The sequence below is a fragment of the Danio aesculapii genome, chromosome 2 (assembly GCF_903798145.1).
Source record: "Danio aesculapii chromosome 2, fDanAes4.1, whole genome shotgun sequence".
NCBI lineage: Eukaryota > Metazoa > Chordata > Actinopteri > Cypriniformes > Danionidae > Danio > Danio aesculapii.
Genome location: NC_079436.1, coordinates 17358507 through 17372193, shown reverse-complemented (window position 1 = coordinate 17372193; position 13687 = coordinate 17358507). Strand labels below are relative to the sequence as shown.

Sequence of the window (13687 nt, the reverse complement as noted above, 5' to 3'; positions counted from 1 at the left end):
TGTTCAAGACCTTGAGTAGACTCTCTGGAGTGGGACATTCAAGGACCACCCCCTATCATCCCCAAGGCAACCCTGCTGAGCGATTCAATAGGACTCTTCTACAAATGCTTAGAACACTTCAGGAAAAGGAAAAAAAGAGCTGGAAAGAACATCTAGCAAGTGTTGTCCATGCTTATAACTGCACCAGACATGAGGCAACTGGCTTTTCACCCTTCTACTTACTGTTTGGTCGATCTCCTCGTTTGCCAGTAGATCTACTGTTTGGACTAAACCTGGAAGAAACGGATGAGTTTCTGACAAAACATGCTGACAGACGGGCAACTCAAATGAAGGAGGCATACAGAATTGCAGGAGAAAACAGCAAACTGACAAGTGAAAAAAGAAAGAAAATGTATGACCATCAGTTAAAGGGAATCAGTCTGCATCCTGGAGATAGAGTGCTTGTCCAGAACATGATGAGAAAAGGTGGACCAGAAAAACTCAAGTCTTACTGGGAGAAACAAATATACATCATAAAAGAACAACTAAATGACAGCCCTTTTTACAGAGTTAGTCCAGAAAATGATTCATCAAAAATTCGTACTCTTCATAGAAATCTGTTACACCTTGTAAATGACTTACCTGTTGACTTACCTGAGTTGTCACCTGTATCAAAGATGCCACCTGCAGCAAAAAAAGTGGAAGAACAAAAGGACGAGAAAGTCAAAATCTAAAACAGAAAGTGATACTAAAACAGAACAGTGATATGACTGACTCTGAAGATGAAAATTCATACCACTGGATAAGGATGCCAGAAAATACACAGAAATGAGCTCTAAATCTACAACCCATGGGGCCAAACAAGACAAGAGAATTCACACACCCAAGTATTAAAGGACCTGTAAGAGAAACAAGAAAAAGCCAGCAAAATGAGCATCCAAAAGAAACACAAACAGAATACTTACCTATAGATAAGGAACCATTCACACCACAGAGCTCTTGTCTTTCTCACTTATTACTAAGGTTAGTTAAATAACTAAATGTCTTATAAATCTAGAATACACTTGCTTTAATGTATAAATAATTAGCTTTAACTGATTATTTGATTAATAATTTTAAGATGCCTATGTCATATAGAAGTTTATTCATGTTTTCAAGTGTGATTTGATTTCACTTACTGTAAGAAAATCCGTTTTTTCCTCAGGTCCCTTCACTCTAGTATTTTGTATCACCAGTGAGTTTCTGCATCAAAACCGTCCAAGCTTGGAAAGATGAGAAGAAAATCAGCTGAGTGGTTCAGTATGATTTTATTCTGACACAAGGGAGGGAAGAGCAATCTTATATAGACATTGAGGGTCCGCCTGCAACTGAGCCCTAACACAAAAGAATATTATCATAGAAGGAGGGAAACAGCGATACAAAGACAGCTTACAGCAACCAGGATACGTGAGAATGTGTGCGTGTAGGTATGCGCGTGTAGCTGGGCTAATAAGTATAAAATATACAAATGCAAAGTATTAGTGAACTTCATCAAAACTTTACTTTTTTTTATTATTTTTGTTTTATATTTTCTTTTCATAACTTTAATGTACTGTATATAGTTTTGGTAGAGAAGTTTTCTATGTGGAACCAAGTTAGCGAACGTTTTATGGAGAGCACATATTCGTGATGCACACAGTAACTCATGCGGTGTGTGGGCAGGCAGCGCCATCTTCAGTGTTGAATCCGCCGCTGACTGAGTTGGTTGCATGCTCTCTCGCTCTGCTAATGCGAGCCTGGTAAGGGTTTCAAGAGTATTTAATGAGTTCACTGTGTTAATTCATGTGACAGTGGATGTATAAATGTGATAAAGCTATGATGTATTGAAAATGAATGTTAATAATCACATTTTGAGTGCTTAAAGTGACTTTCCTTTCTGATTGGCAGAGTGGAAAAGAGAGAGACAAGTTTTCATCATGTTAACTGTGCTCTGTGTTTTTGCAGGTATGTTTACTATGTTTTAAGTGATGTTTGAAATCTGTGTTTTACACGAGTTGTGTAAAATGAGGTCTGTTTGCAAAGCAATTTAATTTTGCGGATATTAATGTATTTTATTTTATATTGTAATTTAAATGTATGCTTGTGTATCATTTTTAGTGTTTGACACTATTTTTCATTCTATTGCTCACTAATTTAGTGACCAGTGAAACATTATATTCCTTTTACAAGTTATTTGATGTATACTATAATGTTTGGTCTTGACTGATAATTTTTGTGGTCTATTTAATTGTATTTTCTTTTACCTTTTGTTTTTGTCAATTTGTTTGTTATTATTAATTATTAATTCAGTGTTGAATCCGCCGCTGACTGAGTCGGTTGCATGCTCTCTCGCTCTGCTAATGCGTGCCTGAGTGGAAAAGAGAGAGACAAGTTTTCATCATGTTAACTGTGCTCTGTGTTTTTGCAGAATAAATCCAATTTGAGACCTCCAACGTTGCTGTCGTCTTTTAAAAAAAAAAAAAACACACAACCAGAGTAAAACTGCTACATTAAAATGGTGCCGTGACCTACTGGATCAACAGAGTCAGCTGCTGCCGACCACCGGAGTTGTTCTACGTGTTCGAGTGCTGTAAGTGGAGGCTGAAGAATCCGTTTCACCACTGTTCCAGTAGCTGCTTCGTAAAAGAGACTGAAAGGGAATAAAGGGACTATTCTGCGGTTTGATACTGACGAACTCTTGGTTTCTCCTCATCTAATTTGTTTGACATTTTCTGAGGTTAGTTATCCTTTGTGCTTATTTTGTTGTAAAATCATACCATGGCTGGGGTAAGAAAAGATTCTGAGTTTATGACACCATACCTTGGGAGGGGTAGAGGGCTGTTGGGTGTAGAAATTCCTATCGCTGGTAAACCTAGAGCGTTAATTTATAGTCCTCAATCACACGATAGTCCAACAAGCCAACCTGCTGGTCCGACTGCCTCTACGCCTAGTAATGCTGATGAGAATGTTGCACAGCAGTTACGTGACCTTATTGGTGAATTAGGCAGTCAAATAGGCGATTCCATTGTCAACCGGCTGTTAGTTAGCCAAACTCCAGTTGCCCCTTCTAGCTCAGTCACTTTCAATGGTGTTGTCCCTGAATCCACTAATGCAGGCCAAAGTCTTGCCAATGTCAGTCTAATTGTTAAGCCAGACATCAGAGAACCTCCTATGTTTAGAGGTGACGATTCAGACAAGTGCACGATTCAGGAATGGATAGAGCTGATGGAATTGTATCTCCACAAAGCAGATTGCTCTAACAAAGATCAGGTAGATGAGATACTGAGCCATCTGCTAGGCAGGGCTAAAAATATCGTTAAAGTTAAACTAAAGTGCAACCCTGATGAAGCCATCTCCCCTGAAACCATCTATGATGTGTTAAGACGTTATTTCAGTGAACATCCTGGATCCTGTCAACCTCTAGCTGACTTTTATGCGACACAACCCAAAGCAAATGAGTGCCCTGTTGACTACTGGGTTAGATTAAATACAGCTGCTGAGTTAGCAGACAGTCACTTGCAGAGACAAGGCGCAAGGATAAAAAACATGAGTTCTGAGATTTCTATGATGTTTATCAGGAATTGCCCAGACCCAGGCCTTTCTAGTGTCTTTAGGTGTAAACCTATAAGTAAATGGACTATCACTGAAATCCAGGAAGCTATAGATGAGCACCACAGAGATGTTCAGTCTAAGACACTGCCTGTCACTCATGTAGTTAAGTCTGTTCACGTTGCTACAGCCAAAGTATTGTCCAGTCCACACACTGTTCCTGGAGGTGAGAGTCTAAATGCAGCTGCTCCAGCTTATGTCCCTGAAAGTCCTCTGAAGGCTGCAGAATCACCATCTACAGATGCTGGCATTTTGGAGCGTGTTTTAAACATGCTGGAAAGGGTACTGGAGCGTACTAGCCAACCTGCTCCTGTCCCACAACCAAGAGTAACGCAGTGGCGCAGTACATCTCCATGTAGAGTCTGTGGTGACAGAAATCATTCAACCCGTTCACACTGTATGAGAGAAAAGAGATGCTTATCATGCCTAGAGATTGGACATCAACAGAAGCAGTGTCGCAAAGTTGTCAGCCCAGCTGGACCTCCTGCTTTGGATTCACATGTTCAGGGAAACTGATGCACTCACATTTTGGAGGTGTTGCGTTGGCAGGTGTGTTTGTTTGTGTGTGTGTTTGTTTCTCTCTCTCTCCCTCTTTCCACCTGCAGGCCCCGCCCTAATTACGTAGACGACGTGCCCTGGGATTGGAGGAAGTATTCCAGGGCGACCTTTAAAAAGACATCAACGGGCGTAGGGAGGAGAGCGAGTTTTGTTGGCGTGTTATTGAAGTTGTGCAAAAGTTATTCTGGTTGTTGAGTTGTTTTTCGTTGATTGTATTTCTCGTGCTGTTGTGCTAGTGTTGACTTTGTTGTGTACCCATCCGTGTTTACCCTTCCTATTATTTTTGTTTTGGTTTGTGTGTTTGTTGATTGTAATTATTGTAAATATATACACGGTAAGAGGCAGTAGGGGTTGGACGCCACTTTTCTTTTTTGTAAATATTTTCACCTGTGTTTTTGTTAGTCAGGGAGATATGTATTTTTTTATTTCTATTATTTTATTAGGTGTAGTGAGTTTCATTTGGGTGTTTAGTTAGTGTATTTTTGTTTATTATTTTATGTGGGTTCACCCCGAGGTATTTGGCTTCACTTTTTTTTGGTGATAAAAAAAGAAAAGACAAAAAAAAAAAGACAAATAAAGAGACCCTACATAAAGGGGTTATTAAAAGTGAATTTTATTTGTCGGGTGTTCTTTTATGTTGCGGCTTTGACCCTAGACCAGGGTCGTAACATAAAGTGGGGGCTCGTCATTTGTTTTTGTACAGCAAAAACGTTTATTTTGAATCCTTCTTGTGGACGCGCAGTGGGTAAGTCATTTCAATTTATTCTTTGTTTGGCTGCTTTCTTTTTGGTGTGGAAAGGAGTAGCGAATAGTGTTGACATGGATTTTGATTTGACTGCCTTCGCACTTTCTCCGAGCACGGAACAGTTTGATCGCTGCCGTAAGGATGACTTCTTTAAAATTGCAGAGTTCTTTAAAATTGTGGTGCCGCATAAGGCTTCAAAAAAAGAATTAAAAGATGTGCTTTATAAAGAATTGGTTTTACTACGTATATTGCCTGATCTGTCGGAGGCAGGTGGCGTCGAAATGGGAACGTCTTCGCCGTCGAAGGCCGACGAGGGGCTCTCGACTCCGCCACCTTTATCTCCGCTTTTCAAGTCACCAATATTTGCACCACCAGGTAGTTTACCAAATTCGGACCCGTTATTTGTGTTAAAGTCAAAAGAATTGGATTTACGAATCAAACAGGAAGAGAGCGTGGCGAAGAGGCTGAGGTTAAGAGAGCTGGAGCTGGAGTTAGAGAGAGAGCGGCTTCGAGTGGATCACGGCCGGTCTCCCCCGGCTGAGGATCCACTGGAAGGTTCTCCTGCTTTTCCTTCGTTCGCTCGATTACCCGCCGCCCCTTTGCCAGCCACTTCCACTCCAGTTTCAACTCCCGATGTGCCTAACGCTCCAATTTTTGATGTGAGCCGACACATTAATTTAGTGCCTCCTTTCCGTGAAGCTGAAGTGGACAGCTATTTTACCGCGTTTGAGCGGGTTGCCGCTACACTGCAGTGGCCGAAGGAAATGTGGGCTCTGTTACTGCAGTGTAAGCTTATGGGGAAAGCACAAGAGGTTTGTTCTGCGCTACCGATTGAACAGAGTCTAAATTACGACGTGGTGAAGCAATCTGTTCTTCGTGCTTATGAGTTAGTTCCGGAGGCATATAGACAAAAATTTAGAGCCCATAAGAAAGCAGACAAACAAACTTTCGTGGAATTCGCCAGAGAGAAACAGAACCTTTTTGAAAAGTGGTGCGCTGCCAGTAAAACTACTACATTTGAAGCTTTAAAAGAACTAGTTTTATTGGAAGACTTTAAAAGCAGTGTTTCTGAAAGTTTAGTTGTGCACCTAAACGAGCAGAAGGTTAAGTCTCTCTCTGCAGCCGCCGTGCTGGCGGACGAATTCATTTTAACACACCGTACAGTCTTTTCACCAATGAATTATGACAGGGTTGCTGTTCAGGGTGCTGAAGGGCAGGTAAAGGGCTGGACGGGTGTTGCGAAACCAGGCAGGGGAGGAGCTTTTGGGGTGCGCAGGGGCGCTCAGCAGCGTTCTGGTGAGGGCAGAGTGTGTTTTTATTGCTTGGACGCTGGTCATCTCATAGCTGATTGTGAGGCCTGGAAGAAAAAAAATGCTTCAGTTAAACCTAAAGGTGTTGGGTTTGTAAATACTAGTGAAAAGTCTTTGTCAGCTACATCAGGTTATGAGCCATTCATGTTACGGGGTTGGGTGGCTTGCAGCGCTAGTGACGTACCCAAATCAGTGTCTGTGTTGAGGGACACGGGAGCAGCCCAAAGTCTTCTGCTGGCTGGCACTATTCCTCTGACTCCAGAAACCTACACAGGTGCTGACGTAATTCTGCGTGGTATAGGAAAAGGCTGTGTAAAGGTTCCTTTACACAGCCTATTCCTTAAAACAGATGTAGTTATTGGACAGGTGTGTGTTGGGGTCTGCTCTGAACTTCCAGTGGAAGGAGTAGATTTTATATTGGGAAATGACTTAGCTGGTGGCATAGTTTTCCCTCCCCCAATTGTGGTTAACCAACCATTAACAGATGAATCTGACGATCTGTTAACTAAATTTCCAGATGCATTTCCCTTGTGTGTCGTAACTCGTGCGCAAGCACGCAAATTTGAAGACGTGATTGACGTGTCTGATTCCTTTTTTTCAGCACTAACCGGGAGGCTGTTTGTAAAGCCTGTGTCTCCCATAGGTGACACGACTTTACAAACGGGACGTTCACAATTGGCTGCTGTACAAAAGGCTGACCCTTCTTTAGTGACCTGCTTTTCGGCTGTGACAGACAAAGCAAAAGCACCCAATAAAAAGGTAACATATTTCATTGAAGATGACACTTTAATGCGACAGTGGGAAGACGGCGAAATTGTTCGTCAGGTGGTTGTTCCCACTGGTTACCGCTCACAAATATTAGAACTAGCGCATGATCATATACTTTCTGGCCATCTGGGCATTCGGAAAACTTACGATCGCGTTTTGCGTTATTTTTTTTGGCCTGGTCTAAAAACAGATGTAGTAAATTACTGCCGCTCATGTCACGTTTGTCAGTTGGCTGGCAAACCAAATCAAATTATTCCTCCTGCTCCCCTTTGTCCAATACCGGTGATAGGTGAACCATTCGAGAGAATTATTATTGATTGTGTAGGACCGCTGCCAAAATCTAAATCCGGATATCAGTACATACTCACTTTGATGTGCGCTGCGACGCGCTTCCCAGAGGCTGTCCCAATGCGCAGCATCAAAGCGAAAGCTGTTGTTAAAGAAATCATTAAGTTTTGTTCCATATTCGGGTTACCAAAAATAATACAGACTGATCAAGGTTCAAACTTTACCTCAGCACTGTTCACTCAGGTTCTCAGTGAGCTTGCCATCAAACACCAGCTATCGAGCGCCTATCATCCCGAGTCGCAGGGCGCGCTGGAACGTTTCCACCAGACCCTTAAGTCCATGCTGCGCGCGTTCTGTGTGGAAACGGGGAAGGACTGGGATGAGGGGTTGCCGATGCTGATGTTTGCCATTCGCGAGACAGTACAGGAATCTGTAGGATACAGCCCTGCTGAGTTAATTTTCGGGTTCTCCGTCCGCGGACCCCTAAAGCTGTTGAGAGAGCAGCTGTTATCGGAGAAGAAATCTCCAGTTAACGTTTGTGAGTACGTGACTCAAATGCGTGAGCGTTTAAATCGTGTGTGGGAAATGGCAAAAATAAATTTGTCATCCAAACAAGCTCACATGAAAAAATTATTTGACAGAAAGGCTGTTGCGCGAAGCTTTCAACCAGGAGATTTGGTGCTGGTTTTTCTTCCGCTGCCAGGCTCTGCACTCCATGCTCGCTTCTCAGGGCCCTACGTAGTGGAACAGAAACTAAGTGAGACAAATTACCTAATTCGCACCCCCGAACGTAGAAAAAAATCTTGCGTGTGTCATATAAATATGTTGAAGGCTTACGTGGATAGAACCGCCACAGATAAGCCTCTTTCTGAAACAGCGCCAGTGTTGGCGTGCGCTCCTCCGTCTCCTGTTGTGGATTCTGAGGAGGACGGGTTGAGGGTTTCAGAAATAATGACCACGCCACCGAAATTGTGCAATTCGGAATTTTTAAATGACATTGAAAACCAATTGGCATACCTCCCTAATTCACAGCGCAGGGATGTCGTTTCCTTGATCTGTGAATTCTCCTCTCTCTTTTCAGATGTGCCAAGTCAGACTCATGTTTTATTTCATGATATTGAAATTATTAATTCGCCACCTCTAAAACAACACCCGTACAGACTTAACCCTGTAAAGAGAGAGGAGATGAGGAAGGAGGTAGATTACCTGCTGGCGAACGGTTTGGTGATACCCAGCAGCAGCCCGTGGAGCTCGCCGTGTTTGCTCGTCTCCAAGCCGGACGGCTCGTACAGATTCTGTACGGATTACAGGAGAGTGAACAGTGTGACCAGACCAGACTCCTTTCCGTTGCCCAGAATGGAGGACTGTATAGATCGCGTAGGTGCTGCTTTGTTTGTGACTAAGCTTGATTTATTGAAGGGCTTTTGGCAGGTACCACTGACGCAGAGGGCTTCAGATGTTTCCGCGTTTGTAACGCCGGATAATTTTCTGCAATACACCGTGATGGCCTTCGGGATGCGAAACGCTCCAGCAACCTTTCAAAGGTTGATGCAGAAGGTTTTATCCGGTGTTACAAATTGCGAGGCATATCTTGATGATGTCGTGATTTATTCCAAGTCTTGGAACGACCACATGAGAACCCTGCGTTTAGTGTTCACCGGCTTAAGTGAAGCCTCTTTAACTGTGAATTTAAAAAAATGCGAATTCGCTAAAGCTGTGGTCACTTACTTGGGTAAGCAGGTCGGACAAGGACAGGTGCGCCCGATCGAAGCCAAAGTGGAGGCTATTGTTCATTTCCCCGCCCCCACCACCAAACGAGAATTACGTCGGTTCCTCGGTATGGTGGGCTATTACAGGAGTTTCTGTAAAAACTTTTCCTCCGTTGTTTCCCCTCTCACTGACCTGTTAAGTGGGTCCAAAGATTTTGTGTGGGATCAAAAGTGTGATTCAGCTTTCAGTGCAGCTAAAGACCTTCTGTGCAGTGCCCCAGTTCTCTCTGCCCCTGACTTTACTCACCCCTTTAAAATAGAAGTTGATGCCAGTGCATTGGGAGCTGGGGCAGTGCTGCTCCAAGAGGGTGAAAATGGAGTTGATCATCCTGTGTGCTATTTCTCAAAGAAATTTTCAAAAACACAACAGCGTTACAGCACAATCGAGAAAGAGGCCCTAGCGTTACTTCTTGCCCTCCAGCACTTTGAAATTTACGTGGGTGGTAGCAACTTACCTGTCGTGATTTACACTGACCACAACCCTCTGGTTTTTCTCCAGCGCATGGCCAACTCCAATCAGAGACTAATGAGGTGGTCATTAGTAGTGCAAGGTTTTAACATTGACATCCGCCACAAGAAGGGTACAGAAAACGTTATTGCCGATGCCCTTTCAAGGGCTTGATATGTGTTTGTTTGTTTTCTGGTGTTAATTGTCAAAAAGAATTAAACTTTTTGACTTAAATGGGTGGGGGTGTTGCGTTGGCAGGTGTGTTTGTTTGTGTGTGTGTTTGTTTCTCTCTCTCTCCCTCTTTCCACCTGCAGGCCCCGCCCTAATTACGTAGACGACGTGCCCTGGGATTGGAGGAAGTATTCCAGGGCGACCTTTAAAAAGACATCAACGGGCGTAGGGAGGAGAGCGAGTTTTGTTGGCGTGTTATTGAAGTTGTGCAAAAGTTATTCTGGTTGTTGAGTTGTTTTTCGTTGATTGTATTTCTCGTGCTGTTGTGCTAGTGTTGACTTTGTTGTGTACCCATCCGTGTTTACCCTTCCTATTATTTTTGTTTTGGTTTGTGTGTTTGTTGATTGTAATTATTGTAAATATATACACGGTAAGAGGCAGTAGGGGTTGGACGCCACTTTTCTTTTTTGTAAATATTTTCACCTGTGTTTTTGTTAGTCAGGGAGATAGGTGTAGATTTTGTATTTTTTTATTTCTATTATTTTATTAGGTGTAGTGAGTTTCATTTGGGTGTTTAGTTAGTGTATTTTTGTTTATTATTTTATGTGGGTTCACCCCGAGGTATTTGGCTTCACTTTTTTTTGGTGATAAAAAAAGAAAAGACAAAAAAAAAGACAAATAAAGAGACCCTATATAAAGGGGTTATTAAAAGTGAATTTTATTTGTCGGGTGTTCTTTTATGTTGCGGCTTTGACCCTAGACCAGGGTCGTAACAGAGGGGACTATGTGAGTGTACAGCATCACACCCTCGCTATGGACGATAATTTCTCTGTTTATGATGAGTGTTGCAAATCTGTCTCCAGTGATACTGTTTTTTTTCAGAACATTACCAGGCTGGAGAAGTCGGATAGTCTGTTCTATACACCAGTGTTATTGAATGATAATGTCTCAGTTCAAGCTTTGTTAGATAGCGGATCCATGGCTTGCACGATTAATGGAGAAACGGAGCGAAAGTTGTTGAGTGAAGGGATGCCCGCACAAGTTGATCAGTCACACATGGATATTCTTCTCATTGGCTGTGGTGGTGTTAAAGTCAAACCAAGTGGAGTGTACCAGCTAAAAATGGATGTGTATGGCAAACAGCTAAGTGTGCCCACGTTAGTTGTGCCTGATCAAAGAGACCAGTTGATTCTGGGAACTAATGTTATTAAGTTCTTACTCACCCAGCTCAAACAAGACTGTAATTATTGGAATGTTGTGAACCACCCTGTGCTGTCTGGAGAACCTGAAATTGAGCAGTTTTTGAACATGCTGTCAGGCATTAACAGATGGAAGGGTAACAAAATCCCTGATATTGTGGGCACTGCAAAACTGACCCAAGCTGTCACTCTTTTGCCCAAACAGGAACACCTTGTGTGGTGTAAGCTACCACTGAATGCTCCAGTTTCCTTGGGTAGTGCTATTATGATTGAACCTACAAAGACACTGACCCACAAGAAAAGTGTCATAGTCGGAAGAGTTATAGCGTCCATGTCTGGAGATAGATGGGTCCCAGTTAAAATCATAAATCTTCTTGATAAGCCTATTACGCTTAAAAGGAACTCCAAAATTGCAGATGTGTTCCCTGTTGTGGCAGTAGAGGACCTTTGTGTGCTTCATGATCATGATGATGAAATGGTGAGTGTGCACTGCCAGAAGACTGTTGGTGATATTGTCAGTGATGAGGAAGATCGTCCAGTCTCCAAATTTCATGAGTGCATGCAGAAACTTAACCTTGGAGACCTGGATATTGACTCGTGCGAAGTATCCACTTATTGGAAGAGTGAGTTAGTGCAGCTCATTACAAGACATGAGGAAGTTTTTTCGAAGCATAAATTGGATTGTGGGAAAGCCAAAGAGTTTGTCCACCGAATTCATTTGTCAGATGATCGTCCTTTCAGACTTCCGTACCGCCGTGTCCCTCCTGCTCAGTATCTAAAGCTGAGAACTGTGCTCTCAGAGATGGAAGAACAGGAGATTATACGCAAGTCGTATAGTGAGTGGGCTTCACCACTTGTGCTAGTATGGAAGAAGACTGGAGATCTTAGGGTGTGCGTGGATTACCGCTGGCTGAATACTCGAACTGTTAAAGACGCCCACCCCTTGCCTCATCAGGCAGACTGCTTGGCAGCTTTGGGAGGTAACGCCATCTTCAGTGCAATGGACTTGACCTCTGGGTTCTATAACATCGTTGTATCCGAGGAAGACAGAAAGTTCACTGCCTTTACGACTCCCATGGGCCTCTTTGAATTTAATCGTCTGCCACAAGGGCTCTGTAACAGTCCCGCCAGCTTCATGAGACTCATGACCAACATCTTCGGAGATCAGAATTTCCTCACACTGCTGTGCTATCTCGATGATCTTTTGGTGTATGCCCCAAATGAAGAGGAGGCCATTAAACGGCTTGAGCTTGTGTTTACTAGGCTGAAGGCACATGGATTGAAATTGGCCCCTAAGAAGTGCCATTTTTAAGACGTAGTGTGAAGTTCCTGGGTCATATCATCGATGAGACTGGAGTGGCAACAGATCCGGATAAGGTCAGTGCCATATCAGCTGTGTCTGAAGCAGACCTTATGATGTCAGATGGAGTAACGCCCTCACAAAAAAAGATCAAGTCATTTTTAGGAATGGTGATGTATTATCAGAAGTTTATTCCTAACTGTTCCAGTGTAGCTAAACCCCTGTTCAACTTGACAGCAGCGCCTAAAGGAAAAAAAAACATCTCAAAGGGGTGAAATACATTTTAAGAAATTAAATCCTGGTGACTGGACAAAAGAACATAGTGAGGCTTTCCAGAATTTAAAGTCATCTTTGCTAGAGTCTGTTGTGCTGGCACACCCCGATTTCAGCAGACCATTCGTTTTATGCACCGATGCGTCCTTGGATGGTTTAGGGGCCGTACTTTCCCAAGTACCAGATGGTGAAAATAAGGCACGCCCCATCGCCTTTGCCAGCAAAGCCCTCACCAAGGCACAAACTAAGTACCCTGCCCATCGTCTGGAATTTCTGGCTTTAAAGTGGTCCGTCTGTGACAAGTTCAGTCACTGGCTGAAAGGACACAACTTCACTGTCTGGACGGACAACAATCCTTTAACGTACATATTAACAAAGCCTAAACTAGACGCATGCGAGCAGAGGTGGGTGTCTAAGCTGGCCCCCTATAGCTTTAACATTCAATACATACCTGGAAGCAAAAATGTGGTCGCTGATGCTTTAAGTAGACAGCCCTTCGTCCATCAGAGGGTTGGTCAAAGACTGATATCTGAACCATACAGCGTTCTGTTGAATGAGTCAGAAAAAGTTCAGGAAAACACTGTTCAGGATGCCTTTAGGTTAAGTGCGAACAACTGCACTGTTGAACACCAAACCTGTAGACCTCTAGAGCACTGTTCTCTTACTTGCACTGAAGTATCAGCAGTTCTTGATGTCCATACTCATTGGGAAACAGGAGCATCTGATAGGGCGATGCAATGGCTCTCTCAAGATACTCACCAGTTGTTGACTCCAGGTCCCACTCCACTGCCTGTGTTCTCGCTGAGTGAGTTGCGACAGAAGCAGCAAGATGATAAGATCCTCTCAAGAGTTTTATTTTACGTGAGTAGAGCAAAGAAGCCTTCTAGGCGTGAGAGAGCTGGTGAGACATTTGAGGTGCTCAAAACCCTGAAACAGTGGGAGAAGCTTAAAATGCTTGATGGAGTGTTATACAGGGTGACAAAAGATGCCCTGACAGGAAAGAAGAGGTGGCAGTATGTCGTTCCAGCTTCCCTTGTGAGTCAGGCTCTTTCGGGGATCCACAATGAAGCTGGACATCAAGGTCAGGGTAGGACTTTATCCCTTGCGAGACAGAGGTTCTTCTGGTCAAGTTTAGAGCACGATGTGCGTGAGCATGTCAAATGTTGTAAACGGTGTGTTGTGAGCAAAACACCCGAACCTGAAGGAAGAGCCCCTCTGGAAAGCATTAAGACATCATGCCCACTGGAGTTGG

General features: G+C 43.3%; 1 long non-coding RNA gene across 6 annotated transcripts; it reads right to left on the bottom strand.

Annotated features, from left to right (window-relative positions):
* Positions 1-4761: 4761 nt before the first annotated feature.
* LOC130241886 (uncharacterized) lies at positions 4762-10003 on the bottom strand. 6 transcript variants are annotated; one of them, XR_008838911.1, is made up of 5 exons: positions 9004-10003; positions 8113-8570; positions 7500-8009; positions 6404-7417; positions 4762-6266 (listed from the first exon to the last, which is right to left on the bottom strand). It is a non-coding gene; the product is annotated as an uncharacterized LOC130241886 (long non-coding RNA). The 6 variants fall into 6 exon arrangements; XR_008838915.1 differs by having other exon boundaries at positions 7356-7417; XR_008838914.1 differs by having other exon boundaries at positions 6404-7764; positions 7897-8009.
* Positions 10004-13687: the final 3684 nt, after the last annotated feature.